General features: G+C 39.2%; 1 protein-coding gene across 8 annotated transcripts in view; it reads left to right on the top strand.

Annotated features, from left to right (window-relative positions):
- Window positions 1-13,546, top strand: part of PTPRA (protein tyrosine phosphatase receptor type A) — a 156,863-nt gene that overhangs the window by 53,307 nt on the left and 90,010 nt on the right. The window lies entirely within an intron of this gene.

The raw sequence follows: 13,546 nt of genomic DNA, 5'->3' as shown, positions 1-13,546 counted from the left end.
CACAGTTTCTACTAAAAATACAAAAAAAAAAAAAAAATAGCCAGGCATGGTGGTGCATACCTGTAATCCCAGCTACTTGGGAGGCTAAGGCAGGAGAATCACTTGAACCTGGGAGGCAGAGGTTGCAGTGAGCCAAGATCACGGCATTATACTACAGCCTGGGCAACAAGAATAAAAATCAGTCTCAAAAAAAATAAAAATTGTTCATAAATACAGGATCTCACACACAGTATTAACTGGGCTGGCCTCAAACTCCTGGCTTCAAGCAGTCTTCCTGTCTTGTCCTCCCAAAATGCTGGGATTACAGGCATGATCCACTGCACCCAGCCTTATTTTTAATTTTTTGAGGACCCTCCATACATGTTTTTCATAATGGCTGTACCTTCTCACCTTATTGTATAATGGTGCATTTCTTAGAATGTATCCTTACTAGGTGACACATAACTGTATTTGAAGTAAGTTTATTATAGGTAGCATATAGTTGGGTCTTTTTAATTTTTTTTTTTTTAAATAGAGACAGGGTCTCGCTATGTTGCCCAGGCTCATCTTGAACTACTGGGCTCAACCAATATGCCTGCCTCAGCCTCCCAAAATGTTGGTAGTATAGGCATGAGCCACCATGCCTGGCCTGGGTCTTTTTTTTTTGAGACGGGGTCTCACTTTTGTCACCCAACCTCCTAGGTTCAATCAGTCCTCCACCTTAGCCTCCTGAGTAGCTGGGAATACAGATGCATGCCATCACGTCTGGCTAATTTTTGTTTTGTTTTGAGGTTTTTTGGTAGAGACAGGATTTTGCCATGTTGCCCAGGCTGGTCTCGAACTCCTGGGCTCAAGTGATCCACCTGCCTTGGCCTCCCAAAGTGCTGGGATTAGAGGCATAAGCCATCACACCTGGCCTAGTTAGGTTCTTTTTTGAAAGAATCAATTCTATTTATTTCTTTTAGTTGGCATGTATAAACCATTACACTGAATGTAATTATTGATACTTTTGGATTTAAATTTGCCATTTTTGTTTCATTGGTTATTTTCTTCTTCTGTTTTTCTTTTCCTGTTTTACTGTGGGTTCCTTGAACATTTTTTAGTACTTCATTTTGAGTATATCTTTTTATAAAGTTTTTTGTGTGATTGCTCTATTATAGTCTGTTAATATCAACTTTACCACCTTAAGTAGAATGTAGAAATTTTACCACCTTTTAGTTCCTTCTGCCTTCCTTCTTTATGGTACGGTTGTCTTAAATATTACCTCTACATACAATGAGAACCACATCAGGCCCTGCTGTAATTTTTACTTTCAATCATCAAACATAATTTTTTTTTTTTTTTTTTTTTGAGATGGAATTTAGATCCTGTTGCCCAGGCTGGAGTGCAGTGGTGCAATCCCAGCTCACTGCAACCTCCACCTCCTAGGTTCAAACGATTCTCCTGCCTCAGCCTCCCACGTAGCTGGAATTACAGGCATGAGCCACCATGCCCAGCTAATTTTCTGTTTTTAGTAGAGACAAGATTTCTCCATGTTGGTCAGGCTGGTCTCGAACTCCCAACCTCAGGTAATCTGCCTGCCTCAGCCTCCCAAAATGCTGAGATTACAGGAGTGAGCCACTGTGCCCGGCCATAATTTTTAAAACTCAAGAAGAGAAGAATTGCTTAATTAGTGTATGTATGTGTATATGTATATGAATAAACATACATATATGAATAACATATATAGATGTGTACATATATAGACACACAGACACATACCCTTTGCATTGCTTTTTCTTTACTTCTGTTTGAGGTTTTCTTGTTATCATTTACTTTCTGACAGAGTTTCTTTAGCCATTCTTTTCAAAGCTGATCTGTTGATGACACATTTTTAGTTTCAGTCATCTGCCAGTATTTTTATTTCATTTTTATTTCTGAAGGATATATTCACTGTCTATAGAATTTTGACTTGATAGTTATTTTCTTTCAGCATTTGAGAAATGTTGTATCCATCCTTGTGGTTTCCATGGTTCCTGATGAAAAATCTATTGTCTTTCAAATTGTTATTCTCCTGTAAGTAATGTTGTTTCTCTCTAGCTGCTTTCAGTACTTTTCTTTAGTTTTTAGAAGATTGAATCTGTAAGTTTATATCTAAATTTGAGGCCAGGTGTGGTGGCTCATGCCCATAATCCCAGCACTTTGAGAGGCCAAGGCAGGAGGATTGCATGAGCACAGGAGTTTGAGACCAGCCTGGACAACATAATGAGACCCACCTCTAAGACAGACAGACAGACAGACAGACAGAATTGTTTTGTTTTGTTTTGTTTTGTTTTGTTTTGTTTGAGACAGAGCCTTGCCATATCACCCAGGCTGGAGTGCAGTGGTGCGATCTTGGTTCATTACAACCTTTGCCCCCTAGGTTCAAGCAATTCTCCTGCCTCAGCCTCCCTAGTAGCTGGGATTACAGGTGCCCGCCACCATGCCTGGCTCATTTTTTGTATCTTTAGTAGAGAGGGGGTTTCACCATATTGGCCAGGCTGGTCTTGAACTCCTGACCTCAGGTGATCCACCTGTCTTGGCCTCTCAAAGTGCTAGGATTATAGGCGTGAGCCATGGTGCCCAGCCAATAGATAGTTTTTAGCCATTATTTCTTCAATTAAAAAAAAAAAATTCTCCATTCTACTCTTACTCTCGGAACATTGATAACATGAATGTTAGATTTTTGTTATTATCCCACAGGACCTTGAAACTGTGTTCATTTCTTTTCAGTCTACTTTCTCTCTTGTACAGACTGGATGATTTCCATTCATTTGTTTTTAAGTTAACTGATTGTTTCCTTTGTTGTTTCTGTTCTGCTGTTGAGCCCACCCAGTGGGTCTTTTTCATTTCGGAAATTTTATTTTTTATTTTTAAAAATTTCATTTGGTACTCCTTATATCTTATATATGCTGAGTGTTTATAATGTCTTGTTTGAGCAGTTTCATGATACACATCTGTATTGTCTTGGTATTGTCATCTGTTGATTGCCTTTTTTCATTCAAGTTGAGATTGTCATGTTCCTGATATAAAGAGTAATTTTGGATTGCATCCTGGCACTTGGAATATTATGCTATGAGATTCTGGTTCCTGTCTAAATTTTTATATTTAACCTGTTTAGGTTTAGAACACATACCCTAGCCCACTTTTGTTGGCTGTGGTTCAGTTTTCAGTCTTGCTGTGCTGTTCTGGTCTGTGCTACTGAGAGGCCAGTCTGAAATTTAGGTGTTATTCCAGAGCAGTGTTTAGTTCTTATACCTTTTGCTGTGTTGTTTCTGGTCATTTTTACATATGAGTTACTCAGAAGCACGTTTAGGATATCATACACAGATTTAGAGAATTCATTTCTCTAGCTCTCTCCTCACCATAATCCTTTCCAGTTCTATAGTTTTGCTGGGGTTAGGACTCCATCTGGTTATTCCAGGATAGAGAAAGATGACTTCACCCACATTCTGTGCAGCTGGAGAAGAGGGAACAGGTGTGCCACCTCATTATGGCAGAGTTGTATTGGAAGGCAGAATGCTAGTCACAGTTTCTGGGCCACAGTGTCTGGTAAGGAAAAGAAGGGGTACCCCCCCTTTTTTAGTTTGCCTGGACTAGGATAGGCATGGTCAAAATGTTTTTGTTCTGCTGAGCTGCCCCTTTCCCAGTTCTTGACCTAGAGAGGGCAGGCTTTTCTTGGCAATTTCTTGTCTGTGCTTATTGGTCCTTATAGGCTGTGACTCCAGAGCCTGGGCTAGGACATATTAGAAGTTAAACCAAATAAAAAAAATAGGGAGCTTCCTTTTGTGTCAGTCCTCATGTCCCCTGGTCCCTAGTCAGTCTACCTTCTTTTTTCTACTTTTCAGAATATTTCTGTCACTTGAGTCATGAATTTTATCGAGAATGTTTGGTTATAATCAGTGGGAGAGGTCAGATGTGGTGGTTTATGCCTGTAATCTCAGCACTTTGGGAGGCCGAGGCGGGCAGATCACCTGAGGTCAGGAGTTTGAGACCAACCAACCTGGCCAATATGGTGAAACTCTATCTTTACTAAAAATACAAAAATTAGCCAGGCATGGTAGCATATAGCTGTAGTCCCAGCTACTCGGGAGGCTGAGGCAGGAGAATCGCTTGAACCCGGGAGGCAGAGGTTGCAGTGAGCCGAGATTATGTCATTGCACTCCAGCCTGGGGAACAGAGCAAGACTCCATCTCAAAAAAAAAAAAAAAAAAAAAAAAATTAGCTGGGCCTGGTGGTGGGTGCCTGTAATCCCAGCTACTCCAGAGGCTGAGACAAGAAAATCATTTGAACCCAGAGAGGAATAGGATGGAATATGCCTACTCCATCTTTTCCTGAACTCTCAATTGCCCCTGCAGTTTTTTGTTTGTTTGTTTGTTTTGGGTTTTTTTTGAGACAGAGTCTCACTCCGTCACCCAGGCTGGAGTGCAGTGGCCTGATCTCAGCTCATTGCAATGTCTGCCTCCTGAGTTGAAGCAGTTCCCCACCTCAGCCTCCCAAGTAGCTGCGATTACAGGCGTGTGCCACCATGCCTGGCTAATTTTTTGCGTTTTTAGTAAAGACAGGGTTTCACCATCTTGGCCAGGCTGGTCTTGAACTCCTGACCTTGTGATCCACCTGCCTCGGCCTCCCAAAGTGTTGGGATTACAGGCATGAGCCACTGCTCCCAGCATCCTGCTGCAGTTTTAAATTATGAACTTTATATTTAGTTCCAATAGTTTTTTTTAAAAAAACCTATGTACACAGTCTTTCAAATACAAATAACAGTTTGGGGGTTTTTCCTCCAATAATTATATATTGTTTTCTTTTTTTTTTTTAGAAAAAGAGAGGAGGTCTCACTGTATTGCCTAGGCTGGACTTGAACTCCTGTACTTTGGCATATACTAATATGTTTTCATACCTCCTGAATATCTCCTTACTTGTAACACTTTTGCATGTCCACCAGTAACTTCTAACTGGACTGCCCTCAGCCGGAATTCCAAGTAACTGGGACTGCGGGCACATACACCTATACCTGACTGTTTTCTTATCCCATTATCTACTTTTTCAACAGGGTTGGCGAACTCTTATCTGTCTCCCATATCCAGCTCACTGCCTGTTTTGGTATGGCAGACAAGCTCAGAATGAGTTTTCCTTTTTTGGAGACAGTTCTCACTTTGTCACCCAGGCCAGAGTGCATTCATTGGTGTAAACACAGCTCACTTCAGCCTGGACCTCCTGGCCTTAAGGGATCCTCCTGCCTCAGAGAGAGAGAGGGAAGAAAAAAATTATATGAAATTCAAATTTCAGCATTATTAGAATATGCCATGTTCATTTGTTTATATATTGTCTATGGCTGCCTTCATGGTACGACAGCAGAATTGAGTAGTGGAGCAGAGACTAATTGCCAGCCCTTGTTCCAAATGATTAGTAAATTTTAAAGGTGATTGCCAGTATCCCTTTCTTGACCTGCTTTAATGATACTGATTTTAATGTTTGGCTTTTCTGTATGTGGTTGTCCATTATTTCAAGATACATAATCTTCTGTGGTGAAAAATTCTTTTGTTTCTGGTTTGTTTGTTTTTTGTTTTTGTTTGGAGACAGAGTCTTGCTTTGTCACCCAGGCTGGAGTACAGTGGCGTGATCTCAGGTCACTGCAACCTCTGCCTCCTGGGTTCAAGCATTTCTCCTGCCTTAGCTTCCAAATTAGCTGGGATTATAGGTGCCCGTCACCATGCCCAGCTAATTTTTGTATTTTTAGTAGAGATGGGGTTTCACCATGTTGGCTAGGCTGGTCTCGAACTCCTGACCTCAGGTGATCCGCCTTGGCCTCCCAAAGTGCTGGGATTACAGGCATGAGTCACCGCGCTCGGCCTCTTTTCCTCTGTTATGTGACTCACCGGATGGCATCTGTTAGGTAAATCAGAAACCAAAGAAGAGTATCATTCAATACTCCCTGTCACCCCAAGAACAAATCTATTATTAAGCCCTGTGCAGTTTACCTCCTGAATATCTCCTTACTTGTAATATTCTTGCATCTCCACCAGTAACTTCTAACTGAACTGCGCATATCCAGTGCTATGTTCTCTACACCCAGCTAAATAAAATGTTCATTCCAAAATGTAGGGCAGGTTCACTGTCATTCTTCTGTTCTTCAAAGGCTTCTTAATGCTTATGGGACAAAGGAAAGTCACCCTGTGTGGCCCTACCCTGTATACATCTCCAGCTTCCTGGCAGCTGCTCCCCCTTGCTCTTTATGCTTCAGCCACAGTGGCTTTTTTTAGACCCTGTTCCCACCCTTTCTGAGGTTACTGACTAGCATGGAGTTCCCTGCCTTCCTTAATGCCTTCCTGATTCCTGTTCATCTTTCACTTGTCAGCTCAGGAGTCAGTGCCTCAAGGAGGCCTTGGCTGAACTCCCTGGCTAGGTCAAATTTTCTTCTTCCATAGGCTTTTAGAGTCCTATAATTCTCTTTTCTATTGCTTCTCATATTTGTCTATGTGTTGATGTATTTAATGCCAGTTTTCTGCTACTAGACTGTAAACTTCATGAAGCTAGGGATTCAGTTAGAATTCGTTCACTATTTCTAGTAGAAGGAACAGGGCCTACCACATAGTAAATACTGAGTTAATGGGTTATTTCCCCAGTGATTGCCTTTTTAAAGAAAACGAGTTTTATAAATCTGATTTCTAGAAAATCAGTTCTGTAAACCAACATTAATCAGGCTTATCATATGGCTTTTTATATTCTGAATTATTTTTTGTGCGGATTTTTATTCATGTTTCTTAATGATGTACCATGTTTAAATTTTTGAAGTAAGCCTTCATCATGTTGTGGTATAATATAGCATATTCTGCTTTTTCTTTGCTAGGATTTTAAGATTTTGCAGTTAAAGTTATTTTCTTTCGTGTGTATGCTTTGTCAGGTTTTGGCATCAGTGTTACACTAGTATTTTCGTGGCTTATTTTATTCCATTCTTTTGTTTTCAACTTTTCTGTATCCTTAAGCTTAAACATGTCTCTTTTAAATAGCATATAATTTAGGTTTTTTATTATGTTTTATAATTTTTGTATTTTAATTGGAGCATTTAGCTTGTTTGATATAGTTAGTATACCTTTGCCTTCTATTTTCCTCAAAGATTTGAATAAAACAAAAGGCCAACCTCTCCCAAGCAAGAAGAAATTCTCTGGCAGTCTGCCTTTGGACTTGAATTGCAACCCCTTCCTGAATCTCCAGCTGCCAGTCTCTTCTATTACGAGTCAGTTCCTTAAAATAAATCTATATGTTATGTATTTAATATAATTAATATATAATATGGCTACTACCTAGTAGAATTAATATGTACTTAATATGACATATAATTGCAATAGTACCTCCATATCTGGGGGAGGGATTATGTTTCAAGACCCCCAGTTGATGCCTAAAACCAGATATATATTTCCCTATACATACATAGCTGTGATAAAGTTATAAATTAGGCACAGTAAAACAATAATAACTAATAATAAAGTACAATAATTGTGATAATATACCAGCATGTTCCTCTTTCTCTTTTTTCTTGCTTTTTGGATTGATAGACTTTTTTACTATTCTAGCTTTTTCCTCTCTTGTCAAGTTGTAGACCCTGTTCTTTTAGTAGTTAACCTACAGATTACAACACATAGCTTACATGTATCACATTAATTGATATATTAGTACATTTATTCTTCTTAGACAATACAAAGATCTTGGAACACTTTTAACTTCTTGTATCAGTTCTTATATGTATAATACGTGTATTCTAATCATGTGTTTTAAAATCCATAAGACATTATTGTTTTATATGGTAACTATTCATTTAGATCTGTCTACATATTACCACTTCCATTTTTCATCACTGCTTTTTTAACCTTTTTGAGATTTACTTTCTGTTTGAAGAACATACTTTAATAAGTTCTTAGTATAGTTTTTGCTGGTAATGAATTCTCTTGAGTTTTCTTGGTCTGAAGGTTTTTAAATCTTGCCTTTAGGGGCTGGGTGTGGTGGCTTGTGCCTGTAATCCCAGCATTTTGGGAGGCAGAGGCTGGTGGGTCACTTGAGGTCAGGGGTTCAAGACCAGTCTGGCCAGCATAGCGAAACCCTGTCTCTACTAAATACACGCAAGTTAGCCAGGCATGGTTGTGAGCGCCTTTATTCCCAGATACCTGGGAGGCTGAAGCAAGAGAATTCCTTGAACCCAGGAGATGGAGGTTGCAGTGAAATGAGATCACGCCACTGCACTCCAGCCTGGGCAACAGAGTGAGATTCATCTCAAAAAAAAAAAAAAGAAAGAAAAAAAATTTTTTTTTACCCTTTAGGTTCTTAAAAGATAATTTTACTGGATATGGTAATATTTTTTGGTGGCAAATTTTTTTTTTTTTTTTTGCCCTTTGAAAATACTCATTTCTTTGTCTTATGGTTTCTGTCAGTATTAGTTAGGGTTCTCCAGAGAAACAGCATCAATAGGTTTTAGGTGTGTTTTATTTTATTTTACCTTTTTTTTGTTTCTGTCACTCTTAGGATGTGCTTAAGTTACTTATTTTACTTAAAAAAAATTTTTGTTTTATCTTTTAGAGACAGGGTCTTGCCTTGTCATTCACACTGGAATATAGTGGTGTGATCATAGCCCACTGCAGCCTCAAACACTTGGGCTTAAGCAATACTCCTGTCTCAGCCTTCCAAGTCGCTGAGACTACAGGCATGTACCACTGCACCTGGCTTATTTTATATATATACTTTTATATTTATATACTATTTTATATATTTTATATTATATATTTTTAAAATTTATTTTTATTTATTTGTTTTTTTAAGACGGAGTTTCACTGTGTCACCCAGGCTGGAGTGCAATGGCACGATCTTGGCTCACTGCAGCTTCCGCTTCCAAGGTTCAAACTATTCCCCTGCCTCAGCCTCCAGAGAAGTTGGGACTACAGGCATATGCCACCACGCATGGATTTTTTTTTTTTTTTGTATTTTTAGTAGAGGCGGGGTTTCATCATGTTGACCACACTGGTCTTGATCTCCTGACCTCATCATCTGCCCGCCTCGGCTTTCCAGAGTGCTGGGATTACAGGCGTGAGCCACCAAGCCTGGCCCGTATTGTATTTTATATATATTTATATTATTTTAAAATTTTTTATTTTTTTATAGTATTTTAAATATATATTTTATATTATATATTTAGGTATTCTTATCTATAGTTTCATTCTTTCCTTATCTGCAGTTTCAACTACCCACAGCTAACTATAGTCTGAAAATATTAAATGGAAAATTTAGCAATAAACAATTCATAAGTTTCTCATACCATTCTTAGTAGCATGATGAAACCTTGTACCTGTCCTGCTCCGTTTAGCCCAGGACATGACTTATTCCTAGACACTGTCCCTCCATTGGTCACTTAGCCATCCAGGTTATCAGATCAACTGTAGCAATACTGCAATGCTTGTGTTCAAGTAACCCTTATTTTACTTAATAATGGCCCAAAGTGCAAGAGTAGTGGTGGCATATTGTTACAATTGTTCTAATTTATTGTTAGTTGTTGTTGTTAATCTCTTACTGTGCCTAATTTCTAAATTAAATTTTACCATAGGTATGTATGTATAGGAAAGAAATATAGTTTATATGGGGTTCAGTACCATCTGTGGTTTCAGGCATCTACTGCGGGTCTTGGAACATATCCCCCCAGATAAGGGGATACTACTGAAATTATATTAAATATATGCTAATTGCATTAAATATTAGTCATATTATATAGATTTATTTTAGAATTGACTCACAGTGGGGTAGGCCAGCAGCCTGGAGACTCAGGAAGGAACTGCAGTTCAAGTTCAAGGGTAGTCTGCTGGAAAATTCCCTCTTATGTGGGGAAGGTCAGCCTTTTGTGCTATTAAGATCTTCAGTTGTATGGATGAAGCCCACCTACATTATGGAGGGCAATCTGCTGTACTCAAAGTCTATTGATTTAAATGTAAATCTCATCCAAAACACCCCTCACAGATATATCCAGAATAACCTTTATCTGGACACTGTGGCCCAACGAAATTTACAATCACAAATCTACCCTTTGTCAACTTGGCACCCATACACATCTCCTTAAACCATTATTAATCTCCAAATAAAGACAGTAACAAAGTCATACTTATGCTTAACATGAAACAACTATCTTGCATGTAGCCAAACACATGCTAGTCCTTTCTCTAGAAGAGGATGCACATTACTTGGTTGATGTTTACTCTTCTTGATAGCCTAGAACTAAAATTCTAAAGTTTAAGAAAAAGTTAATAATACTTAAGTATTATGATCAACTGTTGATCTAATTGTTTCCTTTGTTGAAAATATTTTTGCATCCATTTTCTATTGCTGCATAGCAAAACATTCCCAAATTTATTATTTTAAGGTAACAACCATGTAAAATTGGCTCACAATTTTGTGAATAACAATCAGTACTAGGTAGCTTTTGGTTCCTTTGCTGGTTTTTTTTTTAGACAGGCTCTCATGGTGTCATCCAGGCTGGAGTGTCGTGGCACAATCTCGACTCACTGCAACCTTTGCCTCCCAGGCTCAAGTAATTCTCCTGTCTCAGCCTCCTGAGTAGCTGGGATTGCAGGTGCACACCACCACCACCCAGCTAATTTTTTTATTTTTAGTAGAGACAGTGTTTCACCACATTGGCCAGGCTGGTCTCCAGCTCCTGACCTCAAATGATCCACCTGCCTCAGCCTCCCAAAGCGCTGGGATTACAGGCATGAGCCACCATGCCCGGCCCCTTTGCTGGTCTTGATTGGAGTTATTCATGCATCTGTAATCATCTAATGGTTCACCTGGGACTGAGATTGTCTCAAGCACATGTTTGGCAGTTGGTGTCACTTGTTGATTGGGCCTCTCTCTTAAGGTAAGGAAGTGAGCCAAAGCTTCTCATATTATGACAGCCGTGTTCCAAGAGAGACAAATGACAGCTGCAAGTTCTCTTGAGGTGTCAACTTGGAAGACACACTGTTGCTTCTGCATTTTACTGGTTTAAACAAGTCACAGGTCCAGCTCAAATTAAAGGATGGAGAAATAAACTTCACCTGTTGATAGGAGTGTCAGTGTCTCACTGTAAAAGGCATGTGTACAAGGTTGCCATCTTTGCAAACTGTCCACTGCAGTGTCTTTTTTCCTTCTGAGTGCTTCAGAAATTGTTTTTAAGGCCAGGCGTGGTGGCTCATGCTTGTAATCCCAGCACTTTGGGAGGCTGAAGTGGGTGGATCACAAGGTCAGGAGTTGGAGACCAGCCTGGCCAACACAGTGATATCCTGTTTCTACTAAAAATATAAAAATTAGCTGGGCATGGTGGTGGGCGCCATCATAGAAAATGTATCATGACATCTCATACATTTTGAGTAAAAGTTACAATTGTTTTACAAGTCTACTTGAATGTGACTTTATTTTCGGAAGTTGAAGGTTGTTATGAAATAGGTCAAATAGATTTTCTTTCCTTTTTTTAAAAAAAAATGTGAATTTAATATGTAAAAATAAATAAATAAATAATCCCAGCTACTCAGGAAGCTGAGGGAGGCAAATTGCTTGAACCTGGGAGGCAGAGGTTGCAATGAGCCAAGATTGTGCTACTGCACTCCAGTCTGGGTGGCAGAGCTAGACCCTGTCTCTAAAAAAAATTGTTTTTAAATAATTATTTGGTTTTCAGAAGTTTCACTGTGGTGTATCTAGATAAGGATTTCCTTTTTATTTATCTGCTTGAGGGGTTTTAGGGCTTCTTGGATCTGTGGTTTGATGTTTTTCTTTAGTTTTGGAGAATCTTCAGCCTTTGTCTCCTTCTTCAGATATTTCTTCTGTTCCATTTCTCTGTTTCCATTTATCTGAAACTGAAATTACATGTAGGTTAGATCATTTCATTTTATCATTTATACCTCTTATCTTCTTTTTGGCATTTTTTGATAAATCTTTTTTCTTCTCTCTGTTTCATTCTAGATACTTCCTTTTGACCTGTCTTCAAGTTCACTAATTGTCTCTTCAGCTATATTTTATCTGTTCTTAAATTTATCCATTAAGATCTTTTTTCAGATTTGCTATTACATTTTTGTACCATTAATTCTTGACTAAAATTCTTAATGCTGCAGGACTGTTCTTACTGTCTGTTTGTTTGGGTTTTTTTTTTTTTTAACTGATTCTCATATTGCCTTTTCATGGACTAGACACTGTAGTTCTTAAATTACTTGTAGAAGTAATCTGAGACCTATAATACATTTTTCTTTTCTTTCTTTTTATTTTATTTTTTATTTTTTGAGATGGGAGTTTTGCTTTTGTTGCCCAGGCTGGAGTGCAATGGTGCAATCTCAGCTCACTGCAACCTCTGCCTCCCGGGTTCAAGCAATTCTCTTCCCTTAGCCTCCTGAGTAGCTGGGATTAGAGGCACCTGCCATCACACCCAGCTAATTTTTATACTTTTAGTAGAGATGGGATTTCACCATGTTGGCCAGGCTGATCTTGACCTCCGACCTCAGGTGATCCTCCCACCTTGGCCTCTCAAAGTGCTGGGATTACAGGTATGAGCCACCATGCCCAGCCGATATATTTTCCAAGAGATGATTTACATTTGTTTCTAACTTTGCTTAGGAGTCTTCAGTCATTTTAATTCAGTTTCAGGGATTGATTTGTTTTTAAGCAGAACTGTAGTCCCTATAGGGGTGGTCAACTTCAGTTCACTACCTAATATGCCTGTGATGTGTGGAGTCCTTTGCTAGATGCTGGGTAGGTCTTGTAAGGAGAGCAGAACTCTCTTTGGTCTGTGTGGAGCACGGAGCTTGATTATAATTGACAGGTAAGTACACACACACACACATACACGGACACGTGTGCGCGCATGCGTGCGCTCGCTCGCTCGCTCTCTCTCTCTCTCTCTCTCTCTCTCGCTCTCTCTCTCTCTCTCTTTTTCCAGGCCAGGCACAGTGGCTCACACCTGTAATCCCAGCACTTTGCAATCTTTTGGTAATTCCAACCCTCTTTTTACTTTTTACGTTTTGTAATCCCAGTCCTCATTTTTCTCTCATTTCCCTTCAGAAAAATTAGTGATTTCGGTACCAGTGAATCTAGGCTCCAGGTTTAGGTCTGTAGTTTTGGACTAGTTACCTAATTCTTCATTCAAAACGAAATAGGAGGGAAGGAAAAGAGGACAAACATGGAATTGGGATGGGAAGTAAGGGAAAGAGCACATGAGGAGAGAGACTGTCAAGTTTCTTCGTTGCCTATTTAAATATAGAAGAAAAGATGGGATAAGAATATTCCATCTTATTTCTCTGTTTAAAAGGAAGAGTAAATGAATCAAAATGAAGAAAAGCCATTTTATCTGCCTCCTGGATGAAGAGTTTTACTGATGAACCTGAAATGTTTTGGTTAACATGAGAAAGGGAGGTGAGAACCTGCCTGAGATGTGCGCTCCATGAGGACAGGAACTGCTTTCTCTCTCTAGCCTGGCACAAGACAAGGAACTTGTAGTTGAATGAATGAGCAAATAGGTAGTTCTCTGCTTTGAGGAACTTGGACTCTCATT

The sequence above is a fragment of the Saimiri boliviensis genome, chromosome 9 (genome assembly GCF_048565385.1).
Source record: "Saimiri boliviensis isolate mSaiBol1 chromosome 9, mSaiBol1.pri, whole genome shotgun sequence".
Lineage (NCBI taxonomy): Eukaryota > Metazoa > Chordata > Mammalia > Primates > Cebidae > Saimiri > Saimiri boliviensis.
This window is presented reverse-complemented; position numbering and strand designations above follow the sequence as displayed.